The sequence below is a fragment of the Papio anubis genome, chromosome 8, assembly GCF_008728515.1.
Source record: "Papio anubis isolate 15944 chromosome 8, Panubis1.0, whole genome shotgun sequence".
NCBI lineage: Eukaryota > Metazoa > Chordata > Mammalia > Primates > Cercopithecidae > Papio > Papio anubis.
Window position 1 is genome coordinate 12,551,803 of NC_044983.1, and position 14,603 is coordinate 12,566,405.

The 14,603-nt window shown below is 34.6% G+C and overlaps 1 protein-coding gene and 1 non-coding gene across 4 annotated transcripts in view; both read right to left on the reverse strand.

Moving 5' to 3' along the window:
• The window catches only part of SGCZ (sarcoglycan zeta), a 1,210,518-nt gene that overhangs the window by 429,380 nt on the left and 766,535 nt on the right, over window positions 1-14,603 (reverse strand). The gene's annotated exons all lie outside the window — the stretch shown is intronic.
• Window positions 1,174-1,277, reverse strand: LOC116268721. The gene has a single exon (XR_004175891.1). It is a non-coding gene; the product is annotated as a U6 spliceosomal RNA (small nuclear RNA).

Here is a 14,603-nt window from a genome sequence, read left to right on the forward strand (position 1 = left end):
AATGCATGGTAGTAAGGACCACTAAATATGGGTGTCTGGGAGAAGACATGGAGCAGAGCCTCCCACCAGCCCTGGATCCCTCAACTACTCACTGTTACTCAGGAGAGAAATATGGTGCCTTCTTTTTAAGACATTATATTTGGTGTCTTGCTGACTGTCTCCTAAGTAATATATTCCCTAAATAATAAAGATCAAACATTATTTGTAAATACTATGCTAGAAGTCACTCATAGAGAACTTAGACTTAACTGCACTTCTTGTGAGTAATTGTGTGTGTGTGTGTGTGTGTGTTTCTCTGCTACACTGACAGAAGTGCCGTGGCACCATCACAGCTCACTGCAGCCTCAACCTCTTGGGATCAAGCAATGCTGTGCCTCAACCTTCCAAGTAGCTGAGACCACAGGCTTGCCTCACCATGCCCAGCTAATTTACTCCTGGGCTCAAGCCATTCTCCAACCTCAGCCTCCCAAAATGCTGGGATTACAGGGCATGAGCCACCACACCTGGACTGTGAATGATTAGGTTTTAAAGTTAATTCTTAAGGTGAAAATCATGTAAAATCAATAGTATTAGCATACATCTCTCATGGAATCTAACAAAACCCTGAACATTGGAACAGATTAATATTTAGTAGAGCGTGGGATGAAGCGGTTTCATGCAGCTTGGTAATATGTTGTGTGAAATATGTGTGCTACCTAAATATCACAATCAGAGCAGTGACATGTTCACACTAGGAGTGACTCTGAGTGACTGAACCCAGATTCACAGACCTCATCTTTGATTCTTCCAGGGAATATGGTTCCATAATGGAATCATTTGCCTTTAATAGGTTTTCCAAACTGTCCTCTCTCTTAGCTTAGCTGTACGATCATGGTCCTTTAACACTTGACTTGTGTAGGGTCAGTTATATTCCACCTCATCATTTCCTAATGTAATTGTAAAAGCTTTATTCTTATTTGTACTCTAAATAAGAATATGAAACCATCCTGAATCAAGTACTGTTAAAACACTTGCAAGTATGTTGATTTTTAAAAAAATAATAATAATATTTGTAAGCTATAAGGAATATCTTATGAGACAAATGATATACGGCAAAGTATAGTACTTTATGCAATATAGTTACCATGACGTTAATTTTAAAGTACTCATACCTCAATCTACTTTTTAGAAATAAAAAATGTGTCACAAATCCAAATCTACATGTCATCTTTGGATAGGGGGTCTGCTAGTCTTGTCTATTTTATTCCAATTTTAGCTCGTGTATAACCTAAGTGAGCGTCTTAAGGACTGGTGTTTCTACACTGTAGTAAGTGTTATGACAAGTTTAATTCTGTCTTATCTTTTCATTCAGGACACAGTCTTTTGGGTTTCCAGGAAACCTCAGTGGTAAACCAGGATCCCCACTTCTGAGAATCTTTAAAAAACAACTTTTCTCCCCCACTAAATCCCCGAGGCTCCCAAATGTGCAGCTCAGACTTTTGGTGGCTTCTCAGAAAAGTAAATTCCCTGACACGAAAAGAGTTCTGAATGCTGGATTCCCCTTTCTAACTTCTTCTTGTCCTATCTAAATACGACCTGGTTGTTCCCTACTGTCTCACTAGTTTGATGATGTTACTAGTAAAGCAAATAAAAACACATTTGTTGTCCTTTTATTAGAAGCCCTAGATTGATAGGTTGATATTAATTCTATATTGCATTATGGATAAAAGTTTGAAATTCTGCGTCACATCGCCATGTTTAAAATAAACTGTTTTCATCCATTGCTCATGAGCAAGAGACCACAATGCCCTTAACTCCCCTCCAGCTAGACAAAAGTTTAAAGAGGTTTCCTTCTGATGCTAGGCCCTTCACTTGTACTTCCTAAGATTACTCACTTTGATGAAGTTGTAATTGCCCCCTTTGAGATGTAAATCATCCTCTAGCCTCTAGCCAGTTTTACAACATGGAAATTCCTCTCAAGGATCTGGGAGCTAATCCATTGAAATGTAATCATCTGGAAAGAGAGTACCCCAATCTTTCCATCGCTGTGAGAAGTTAGGAACCTAACTTTCCTAAACTTCAGTTAGAAAACACATCTGTCCTAATCACATTGACCAACCACTCTCCTACCATCAAGCAGCAGATTTCCCTAGCTAATGCAAACTCTCCTGCCTTTTGTTTCAGCAGAGTTGAATTCAATCTTTCTCCTCATTGCAATAATCTGGACCTCTTTTGCAATAGTCTTAAATAACATTTTATCCACCTCTTTAACACGATCTCTTGCAATTTTTCTTTGACATTTAACTAAAGATTAATTAGTTCTGGAAATTTACCCTTTTTTCCTCCATGGATTCAGCGGCAGTATCTAAAAGAAAAAATTCATCAACCAACTACATATATATATAAAATATAAAGATAAAACACTGCAACCAGTGGAACTGAATATAAAGTAATTCAAATTTACAGAACACATCCATTTTTTCAGGCTCTTAATTTTATTAAACATAAAAGGGCAATATAAATTCCTGTGGAATTCACCTTTTACTTAAGAATCATTATCAGCGAATTAGTTTAACAAGGTTGTTTTGTAAGAGGCTGTGGTTGACTTCAAAAATTAGAATGGGAACAATAACTTGTAAAAATTAAACATGTTAAACTACCACTTACTATATTCACTGTGTCTACGATTCGGCATATTTCTTTCAGTGACCACAAAAGTATAAAATGGACACAGAACAGTGTCTTTAAAAAATTAAGGACGTTCTTTCTCCTTCGAAAGATTATAAATATAATTCAAATGGGCATGACACTTTTACCAATTAGATTGACTTTTTTTGCTTCAAAGAACCCATTTGTACATCTAAATTAATTTTGGTCAATATGTGTGAGTGCATGTGCATGAGGATGTAAATGGCAGTAAAGGGGAAGGTGGAAAAAAGGGAGATGATCTGGCTTTTTAAACACACTTTTCAATACCCAAAACAGAGGTAGTAAGAAACAATGATGTGGTGTAAATAAAGTATTGCCAAATAGAAAAAATATTTGAAATTTGGCATATTTAAGACTTTCTTATATATTATTAAGTATATCGTTAATATAAATCTTGCACAATTTAGCTCCTCTGTCTCCCAGTCTCTGTGAGAGGTTGGGAATCCAACTTTCCTAGGCCTCAATTAGTAAACACATTTGGTCTAATCATATTGACTAACCTCTCTCCTAACATCATGCAGCCAATTTCACTGGCTTACCCAAAAACTCTCCTGCCTTTTCTTTAATTTTTATTTTTTTATTATTTATTTATTTATTTATTATTATTATTATTTTTTTTTGAGATGGAGTCTCACTCTGTCACTCAGACTGGAGTACAGTGGTGTAATGTCGGCTCACTGCAACCTCTGCCTCCCAGGTTCAAGAGGTTCTTGTGCCTCAGCCTTCTGAGTAGCTGGAATTAAAGGCATATGCCACCATGCCCAGCTAATGTTTGTCTTTTTAGTATAGACGATGTTTCACTATGTTGGTCAGGCTGGTCTCGAACTCCTGACCTTGTGATCCGCCCACCTTGGCCTCCCAAGTGCTGGGATTACAGGCGTAAGCCACCAAGCCCAGCCAACTCTCCTGCCTTTTATTTCAACAGATATGTCAACTTTTACAATGATACAATAATTGTAGACAATAATATTAGATTGAATCTCACAATCACACTCAGCTTGATTACCAAACTTTCTCCTGCATCTTGCTCACCTAAATTTATCTACATTTTCTATGAATAGAATAGTTTAGAAATGTGTATCTTCTGTGCATTATAGTGTAAGTTATTGTAAGATAGAAATATGGACTTTGTTTAAATCCCGTTTTCTGCCTAGGAATTACCATTTTTTTTTTTGAGTATGATAAGTATTTCAAAGCATTCAAAAATGAACAACATAGGAAATACATTGCAAAATGAGGTCTGATTCTCATCCCCTTAGTCTTAATTGCTCTTCCTCTCTCATCTCTCTCTGTTTCATTGATGAGTATAAAAGATCACTTTCATATGATATTAGAATTCATAGAAATAAGGTGTTCATTTGATCATCCAACCAAGCATTTATTGAGTGTCCATTACAAGTCAGATTGTGTTCCTGAGAACAGCTCAGGAAATGAGTGTTTGACATTGACGTACGTAACAGAAATACAAACATACTAGTAAAAACATCAGACCTCTTATAACAATCCAGATCGTGTATTAAGCCCTTTCAAGGTGAGAATTGATCATTTCAAAAAATAATCATTTTAACAACTCATTCTTGAGACAGAAAAGTGGAATTAGAAGCTCATATATTGCTGTTTCAGGAACTAAAATCTTAAGTGCTGTATTTAATCAATTGACAGCCATATAATTCTTACTTTCATATACCGATATTCATCAAAAATTAAAAACTTTGAAAATTATTTCTGTCTCATTCTACTAATCAATTTAAACATTTCATTTATTTTGTTATGTTTCTTCATTTTACTTGGCCTTGAATACTTCTTTCCAGCCCAGTATTAAATTTAATTGATATCTAATTTGTTTACTTGGTTTAGTTACTTTTGACTATGTTTGGTACATGTCTTATGAAGCAGGTATGTAAGAATGGTTACAAATTTATGGTCCTCATTCCTCCAAAGCCCTAATGGCGATACCCTCAACAGACACATACCACAATGTAAACACACACACACACACACACACACACACACTCCAGTGGATCAACACATAAAATACTCTACGGGCAAAAACATCATACATCAGGGATCTCTCAGTGTATTACCTACTTCTGTAATTTATCAGGAATGTTCAGTTGGGGTGAGTCTGAAGAGATTTGTAAGGTGATTTGAGTGCTAAGCTATCTAACTAGTGGTTTTACACCATTTGAGTAATGCACCAAACATAGCTCTTGAGGCTCTGAAGAATTTATGTACTTTCCAGTGAACGAGGAGATACAAGATCCTAAAAATCACAGGTTTTTAAATATCCGTTAATAGATTAAGGAAAGCTGATATCAATATGAATATACTTTATATTTACATGTGTGTTAATTTTTCTTTGCTTGTAGGATACATTTTTATGTTACTGGGAGTAAGAAACATCTTAGGAAAAAGAAGAAAATAAATAAAATTTTCATTGTTACACTGTGCTTTGGTCCAGTAACTCTGCACTGCACATATAGGCTATAAATTGGTGTCTTGGGGAACCACTTTGGTATTTTATTTTAATAACTTATTCTGGAGAATATATTTGAATGGATCATGTATTACATCTGATTTAAATTTTGACCCATATAGAAATGAGTTTTCAAAAATATGTCTGAAGCCTGGATACTGTAAAATCCTTTATCATCATAGAATAATAAAAAGCTAGCCATTAGTTACTCAGAAATTGTTCAATAAATCTAAGACGACTTAGATATAAATAGTTATGAGTGAGAATGGCTCATCATTAATGTTTGTAAAAATTAATGTTGTCATTTATGATTGAGAATAAAAAACTAGAAATGAAACTTTGACAGAGATAAATGATAGATATAAACTTTACATAAAGCGAGAGAATAATAGATGTGTTAAATGTTTGTTTTATAGGTAAGATTTATGATGAAATTGTGTTGAATAACATGAATCAAATGTGTTTTGTATACTACACCAGCAGTTACATCATCACAACCTTTTAAATATTCCATTAACTTCAAATTGTACTTATCAATGAAATAATCTGATTAAATGAATTGGGATAATGGGTAAGGATTGGTATAAGCTGAAAGCAATAATACACTTTTAAAATTGTTTCTTTGTGTATTACATGAGAGAAGATGGTTGATAAATTAATTATAGCACAATGCCTATTATAATAGTTAAACCTGGAAGAAAATCAGTAAATGTTTAAGAGAATAAAATTGGTGAATTGCTTCCATTTTATAATATTTCCTGTTCATTTCAGGGTTTACTCAAATTTGCAACTCTAAATAAGGCCCAATTATTTACTCCTCAAGTAGTACAAAATTCACGAAGAAAAGTGAAAGCTTTTTTTTTTTTTTTTTTTTTTTTTCCCCACTCAAATATTCTGGTCTCTATCTGCTCCAAATCTCACTAACTTTTCTTGAGTCTGGTACAGGTACTGATCTCAAGGCTACTGCTACCACTATCACTATTTCTTGTGCCTCAAGACTCAACCTTTCTAATTTACTTGAATTAATTTGGAAAAGTCCCATTTCATGATATTTTAAGCAACCCAGATGTCTCTTTCACTAAAAGTGGTATTCTTCCTATGTTCCTATGACTTTTTCCAGAAAATGATATCAACCTCTGCCTACACCTGACATCTAAATGTAATTCTTGACATCTCCTTCTTCACATTTCCATTTCCAATAACCAAGTCTTGTCAGATTTTACTTTCTCTGCATTTCTTGAGAGAATTTTTCTCTTTCTCTCTTCATTGCTATCATGGGATCTAGCCCCCCATTCTCTCACCTGAGCAATGGTGACCACCTCTAAAGTGCTCTTGTTGATGATCTCTCCAAAAAAAGTTTCTCTTTTCTGTATCCAGAATGACTTACTCGAAATGCAAATGCAAATACAATTTACATTGTAAATTGCTCTGTTTAAAAACTCCCAAAGACTTTGCATTGGTAATAGGATGAATATCAAGAGTCCAAAATGGAGTTCAAGCAGTACCAAATCTGTTCTTTGTATTTCTCTCTCCGCTCCTCTGGTGGTGACATGAACCTCCTCAATCTAATGATTCAATAATACTTTATCCCTCAAATGTAAAATACTTCCTGTCTGCTGGACTTTGGTCTTCTTATTCACATACTTTTCCCACTATTATCTTTTTTTTTTTTTTTTTTTAATGGACTCTCGCTCTGTTGCCAGGCTGGAGTGCAGTGGCGCAACCTCGGCTCACTGCAACATCTGCCTCCCAGGGTTCAAGGGATTTTCCTGCCCAGGCTCCTGAGTAGCTGGAACTACAGGTGTGCACCACCATGCCCAGCTAATTTTTGTATTTTTAGCAGAGACAGGGGTTTCACCATGTTGGCCAGGATAGTCTCGACCTCTTGACCTCGTGACCCTACTGCCTCGGCGTCCCAGAGTGCTGGGATTAGAGGCATTAGTCATCGCGCCCGGCCCTACCATCCCATATTTATGTAATTAGTTCTTAATCTTGTTTTGGTTTGCTCTTCAGTCTTCCCCACCAAGGGAAGCCTTACCTGATATCCCTAAATATGAAAGGCTTTCATAAGAGTGGCTTTCATAACAGTGCATAACTTTCCTCTGTAGTGGGATTATTTTAGTTATAATACTGTTTTTATGTTTTTTATATTTTTATTACCATTTATAATAGATAAATCTGAGCATACTCTTTGACAATAAGTTTAATGGACTTTTGATAATTACTAATTCAGTACATAATTGTTTTCTATAAGCCATGATTCCAGAGATTGAGAAAAAAATATGCAGCGGTAATCTGTCACAAGTGGAAGGACAAATAGCCAAGCAATGTTGAACTACCCATTCATCTCTTAAAAACAGGGTTAAAATATTTATTCTCGTGTTTTCAGGAGGAAGCATGGACAGAGAGTTTCTTGCTTGTTATCCTCCCAACTCACTGTTTCTATGGAAAAAGTAATTAATCTGATAAACGACACAGAAAAGTTTGGTTTTTACTGGTCTGCATTAACAAGGTGGCGATTCCAAGACGTTGAAATAAAGAGACTTCAGAGCCTGTCTCTCTCAATCACTATCTTTGGGCTTGTGAAACTGCTTGTTGTACAAAATAGGGAGCACTTGTGTAAGAGCTGCATAGGGAGGCTCAGCTCAGCTACTGCTTTCATGAATTCAGCTTTTGCAAGAGTGACAGAATGTCAGAATCCCATGAGCCAAAAGTTTTATGATGAGAGAAGAATGGTATTTCACTCACTAATTTTAAAATTCGATTTTAAATAAAGTTAATAAACTCAATAAAGAAAGCTGAATATGCACACACAGATGTGTGCATGCACACACACACACACTCCTTGCAGCAGTTTTTCAGTGTTTAATCATTCATGAGAAGTGGTTTGACTTTGTATTTTCAATTTACCAATACTTGCAACAGGCTCCGGCTGCAAAACTTTTTTCAGTTGAATAGTAGCATTTGAGAAACAACATCATTGCTGAGAGATAGATGATCAGCCTTAACTACAACATCAGTAGACATGTGACTGTTTGTAACAACAGGGAGGTAAATGGCTTTCAGGTGGTTGTGTAGCTGGTTTTTACAGTAGCCTTCAATGGCTGGCTGACAGACATAAATCTTACTAGTTATTATTAGGCTTCAGAGCATTAATATTAGGTTTTAATTTCCTTATGTTAGGCATGAGAAGGTAGCACTATCCTAGCTGCCCTAAATACTGTTCCTTGTCACTTTTTCCCATTGAATTTAAACGTAATTTGGGGATTGTGCCTAAAGTAACCTTATATCCATGTGTTTACCATAGGTTTCTGGAGCTCCCATTCCAAACATGGTCTCAAGTTGATTCTTCATGGGCATAAATTTAAATTTATGAAGGATTGTTTTGTACCTCTTAAGGAATTTGCATTCACTGCCAAGAGCTTGTATAGTTTAACAAAAAGAAGATAACGAGGAATAAGAGTTCCTGCTTTATGGGAACATATCTTCTTTGGGTAATACCTATCAGTACTCCTTGAAATAGCTAGAGCATTAAATGTTTGTAACCAGTTCACAATGAGAGAAGTAGCTTCCACCAGAAATTAAATCAATACATTACTTCCTTCATTGAGTAACTGTTGCTACAAAAATATATCTGCTGAATAAATTAACATGCTTATTGACATAACTGATTTGCAGACTGTGATGGCAATTTATGGACCAAACACTATGCCCCACTGAAAAATCGAATAGAATTATTTGACAGTTAAGTATCACTGAAAAAGTCTGGCTTTTGGTCTCAGGAAGCGATCAGATTGATCATATGTTTTCAGCATGTAGTCATAATACAACTGTATATCAATAGTGTACATTTGACACTTTATATTATGCATTTTACATATATTTTCTCATTTAATCCTTCATTACATGCATAAGATATGAAATAGATTTGGATTTAATTGCTTCATTAAGGTCAAAGACCAAAAACCTCATTACAATGCCAATGTCAGAGGTTCTTCTTCCAATTAAAATAGAAAGTTACCAAAGGTAATTGCTCCTGCCATAATGAGAAGACGTTGGATAAACATTTTTGTTTTTGAAAAACTATATTTTTGTTTAAAGCCATCCAAAAGTTATGGACCTAAAGTTCCAATGGACTAAATTTCAGAAAAAAACAAGTCCTTCTGAGGTGATCACAGGCTAGCAGCTGAGCCCACCCCTAAGGACATTTGCTGGATCTAGGGACTTGAATAGACACAAGAACAAGCATGCAATGTGCAGAGAAATAGCTGGAACACTGGGAATACACAAAATATTTAATCTACAGAAAACTGCAATAGGGGCTGAAAACTAGAAAGATCGTGTGGCCTCCTAGTACTTATTTATTTTCACTTCTTAAGAGATAGGCTCTCATTCTGTCCCCCAGGCAGTGCAGTGGTGTGATCATGGCTCACTGCAGCCTCGAACTCTTGGCCTCAGGCAATCCTCCTGCCTCAGCCTCCTGAGTAGATGGGACTACAGGTGCACAACATCATGCCTAGCTAATTTTTAATTTTTTTTTTTTTTGGAAATACCAAAATCCACTATGTTGCCCAGGTTGGTCTAGAATTCTTGGCTTCATGTATTCTTTCTGACTTGGCCCCACAAAGCACTCGGACTACAGGCATAAGTAAATGTGCCCGGCCTGCTCTAGCTTTTAGATGCGAAATTCTGCTGGAAAAGGGAGTCCAAAATGAATATAAATAGTATCTTGAGTATTTTCTTCCCATACACCCATAGGATTTTTAGTGCATCTTACTACCTCACGTACACCATTCTTTCATCAAACTATCCAAGCTAAGTATTTAAAATATTATTTTTGCCCTACAATAAGCTCTACACTAAAGCTCATTATGTTTGATTTTGACAGTCTGTTTTTCTATCACAGCTGTAGAAAATTAATCACATTCTTTCTTTTATGAGACATTATCACTATTGTTTCCTACAAGTTTCTCTCCGTTTTTACTTATCTATTTAATTCTTTTTTATTCCTTTTCCCTCATCACAGACAGGCACTCTAATGTGCTTTATATAGGTTCTTTACTCTTAAATAATTCTTACAAACTAAGAAAATTGTTTTCTGAGTGTCTGTATGTGTATAAAGAAGAGTGTATACATTTTTCTTAAAGAGGATTATATGCATCTAATTTTATTTCTAAGTTTTTTTCACAGAGCATAACGTTCTTCATACATTCCCACATTGCTATAGGTACTTTCAGGTTGTTTATTTACCCGTAGCTGCTGCTTAGTTTTCAATAAAATGAACCCACCACATTTTCCCCTATGCAGTCTTGCAGTAGATTTCACACTGACATCCAGCTACCATAGCATTCACTTCTGTAGTCTCCTTACGAAGACGCCTTTTGGTTACGTGTCACAATCTGTCAGGGGCTGTGTTAGTCCATTTATATTGCTATGAAGAAATACCTGAGGCTGGGTAATTTATTTTTTAAAAACAGAGGTTTATCTTGGCTCACGGTTCTGCAGGCTGTACAAGGAGCATGGCAATGGCATCTGGTCTTGGCGAGGCCTGAAGCATATAATCATGGAAGAAAGTGAAAGGGAGTCAGCATTTCTCATGGTCAGAGAGGGAGCAAGAGAAAGAAGGGGGAGGTCCCCGGGTTGTTTTAAACAATCAGATCTCTCGTGAGCTAACAGCAAGAACTCACTTTTCACTAAGGGGATGGTGCTAAACCAAGCTTGTTCAACTCACAGCCTACGGGTTGAATGCAGCCCAGGTAAGATTTGAATGTGGCCCAACGTGAATGTGGCCCAACACAAATTTGTAAACTTACTTAAAACATTATGAGGTGTGTGTGTGTGAGCTCATCAGCTATTGTTAGTGTTAGTGTATTTTATGTGTGGTCTAAGACGATTCTTCTTCCAGTGTGGCTCAGGGAAGCCAAAAGCTTGGACATTCCTGTGCTAAAGCGTTCATAAGGGATCCACCCCATGATCCATTACCCCACACTGGGTCCCACCACCAACAATGGGGAATACATTTCAGCATGAGATTTGGAGGGGACACACATTCAAACTATAGCAGGAATATACACCCAACAGTAAGATAGTTAGGTTGTAAGGTATGCATAATCTTAAATGAGTCCTGCCATGTTATTTTCCAAAATGCTTACAACCATTTAATTTCCCATCTGTTGCCCACAAAGGTTGTTTTTCCTCATATCCTCATCGTGCAATATCATCTATAATTCTTATATTTTCTAAGCAAGTGGTGAAAATACATATCACATTTTATTTGTGCACATTCGCATTTGTCAGAGTGCTGATAACATATTGGGATTTTGGGGGGCCCATTTTTCTATTGAGTTTACTATATTATTTGTTGATTTGAATGTCAATAATAATCACTTTGATCTATCTAGACATTGTCAACATTTTCTCTTACTCTGTCATATGCTGATAACTTTGTATGCCAGCCTTTCATGAAATGAATCCTTAAAATTTTTATACTTCTTCTAGACTTTAATTTATACTTTAAATTAAATCTTTCAGTTTAGTAAATCTTTTATTAAAGTGTAACAACGGACCACAATTTGTATTTTGTTGAGTTCATTCACATTTGGAATTCTGATACGTTTTTCGTGGATATATCCCTTTTATCATAATGAAGCATGGCTATCATAATGAACATGATTGGATCTAGGAATCTATATTGACAACCATGTCAGAAACCATCATTTTTGTTTTCAATTATAAAAATTAATTTTAGAAACAAAAGAAAATAACTCATATTTACTCAGATATTTACCTTTCTGTTCTTTAATTCTTTTGTCTTTTTTAATTCAAATATTATTCACTTATTCCTTATTTCCTTTTAACTTTTTCTACATTCATGAGCTCTTATTTTAGTGGTTATACTAGTCATTATACTGTGTAAGACTGGTTGATTAAAATTGAATATAAATTATTACTTATTTGTGTTACTCATAAGGCCAGAATCTTATTTAAATTAATCCCTTCATACTTATCATATCAATGTGACTAAAAATTATTAACAAATATTTTAAGTCTACATATTATTAATTTTTGTACAATATTTTGCATCAACCCAGTTATTTACCCTCTTATGTGTTAAGTTCCTTTTGAGCGTCTTAGTTTAGGGACATTTCGATGTTTTAGTCATTTTCTTTTTTCATGAAGAATTCTTTAGTCTTGCCTATGATACCAGCAGTATCTATGAATGGTCCAGTATCTATGAATGCTAGAAAATACATGTATTCTCTTTAAATTTGGTGACTATTTCCACCCACTCTGGTTCCCACTGGTTTGATCTTCTCAATTTAGTTATTTTGACCTTTTATTATTTTATTTCAGTTGTTCATTCATACCTTCTGTTATTTACTTATGTTACTTGATGTATCAGTTTCTAAGAATTGTGTGAAAAATCTAATTATGGCCATGGATTCTCTATTTCTAGCCATATAAAATATACATTTTACTTTATATGTGTAAGTTCTACTTCATATTTGTGAATTAGGTAAATTTCTTTTCAAAATTATTACATTTCCTTAACATGTTGTTCCTTGTACATGTATTAGCAAACAATGTCTTATCTTCAGTTCTATTTTATCACATTTTTAAGGCACAACATGAATTTTCTTTTGCATCATATATACCTATATTTCTTTCCTCATCTTTTGGGTTTTCAATTCTCTGTATTATTTTATTTTGTAGATTATTTGCAACATATATTGCTGAAACTTAACTGTCGCAATATAATATGAGCATTTCCGTTTGTCTTTGGCTCCTTTAACTTATTTGAATTTATTGTAATTAATATAACTTTATGCTTAATTGTATTTTCATCCCAGGCAGCTTTCCTCCTTTCACTGACTTTGATTTTATAGGTCAGAATTTCTTCTGCTAGTTTAAATTTTAAATACTTTTATTTTTCTTTTTCTAGTGTTTGCCTTCAAATTTTTAAATTCTGTATTTATTTTGCCCTACAATTTTCAACACCTGTATCTTCCCATTATCAATTTGTATATAGATATATATTAACTGCCTTCCTTCAGCATCCCCTAGCTTCCAATTACTGTACATCACCAAACTTGTATCCTCAAGAACATCTCTCTTCAAATAGGAGTACGAATGGAGAAACACACAAATATTTATCAAGGGGGATTTGGACATTGTTTCTAGATCCTCAAATTCTATTAGCATTATTTCTTCATAGTCTTTACCACCTACTGTTTTACAAAAAACAACTTTTAAAAATGAAGGGACATTTAAAATCTTCTCCTTAACCTTACAATGGCCTCTAGTTAAAAACCTTTAGAGCACCCATTCAAAGGGTACTTGAAAACACAGAGAGGGGAATTCGCTAATTGTTAACTCACAATCATTAAACTTGGGCTGGGTAAAACTGCTTGAATTTCTTGTTTCACACATACTTTGCCAAGTGTAAAGAATCACTTTAAATATAATATATTTTGACTTTTGGTGGGAAATTCTAACATCAAATGTAACGTAGTTTGAGCATGTGGAGTATGCTGCTTTTGTTGCTGTTGTTACAATCTCAGTTTTCTCATTAGCACCACTGTGAGAAATGCATTGCTCTTGAGAAAGTATCTGAGAGCAGGATGAAAGCAGAGGAAATAAGCAAATGGCTTTTTCACAAATCTAAACAAAAGTTTGTCTTTTCAGTTCCTTTTTTTTTTTTTTTTTTTTACTATTCATTAGAGAATGCCTAATCAGCTAGGAAGAAAAACATTTTAAGTAGACATATGGTTCTGCAAATAACAATTTTTTCAAGATATACCAAAAATAGTCAATAGTGAGTTCTTTGTGACTTTTGTGGACATTGGGGTATATCTTACTGACTAGGAAAGATAGGACTTAATTTTTAAAGTATATACAATATATACCTATATTATTCTCAGGTCTAATCTTAGTTGATAATGTAAAATGTTGATTAATTCCCATGTAAAAATTACTATCAGCCATTAAGACAAGTAAATATTAGTAGCATATACCTCACTTGTTAAAAATTAAGTAGACAGAAATTATGGTATCTATATACAACAAATTAATGGAGTTTTTCTGATTTTTATATATAATTCTTATTTTATCTACTCAAGGACAAAAAGTAGTTGACAAAAAAATAAACACATATTTAACCAAAGGGAAACCATGAATAATTATACGCCTGTATTAGTTTATCATTGCTGTTGTAAAAAAAAAAATACAACAAACTTAATAGCTCAAAACTGCAAATGTGTTATCTTACAGATCTTCAGGTCATATCTTTATTTTTTTAATTTATTTTTTATTATACTTTAAGTTATAGGGTACATGTGCACAATGTGCAGGTTTGTTACGTATGTATACATGTGCCATGTTGGTGTGCTGCACCCATTAACTCGTCATTTACATTAGGTATATCTCCTAATGCTATCCC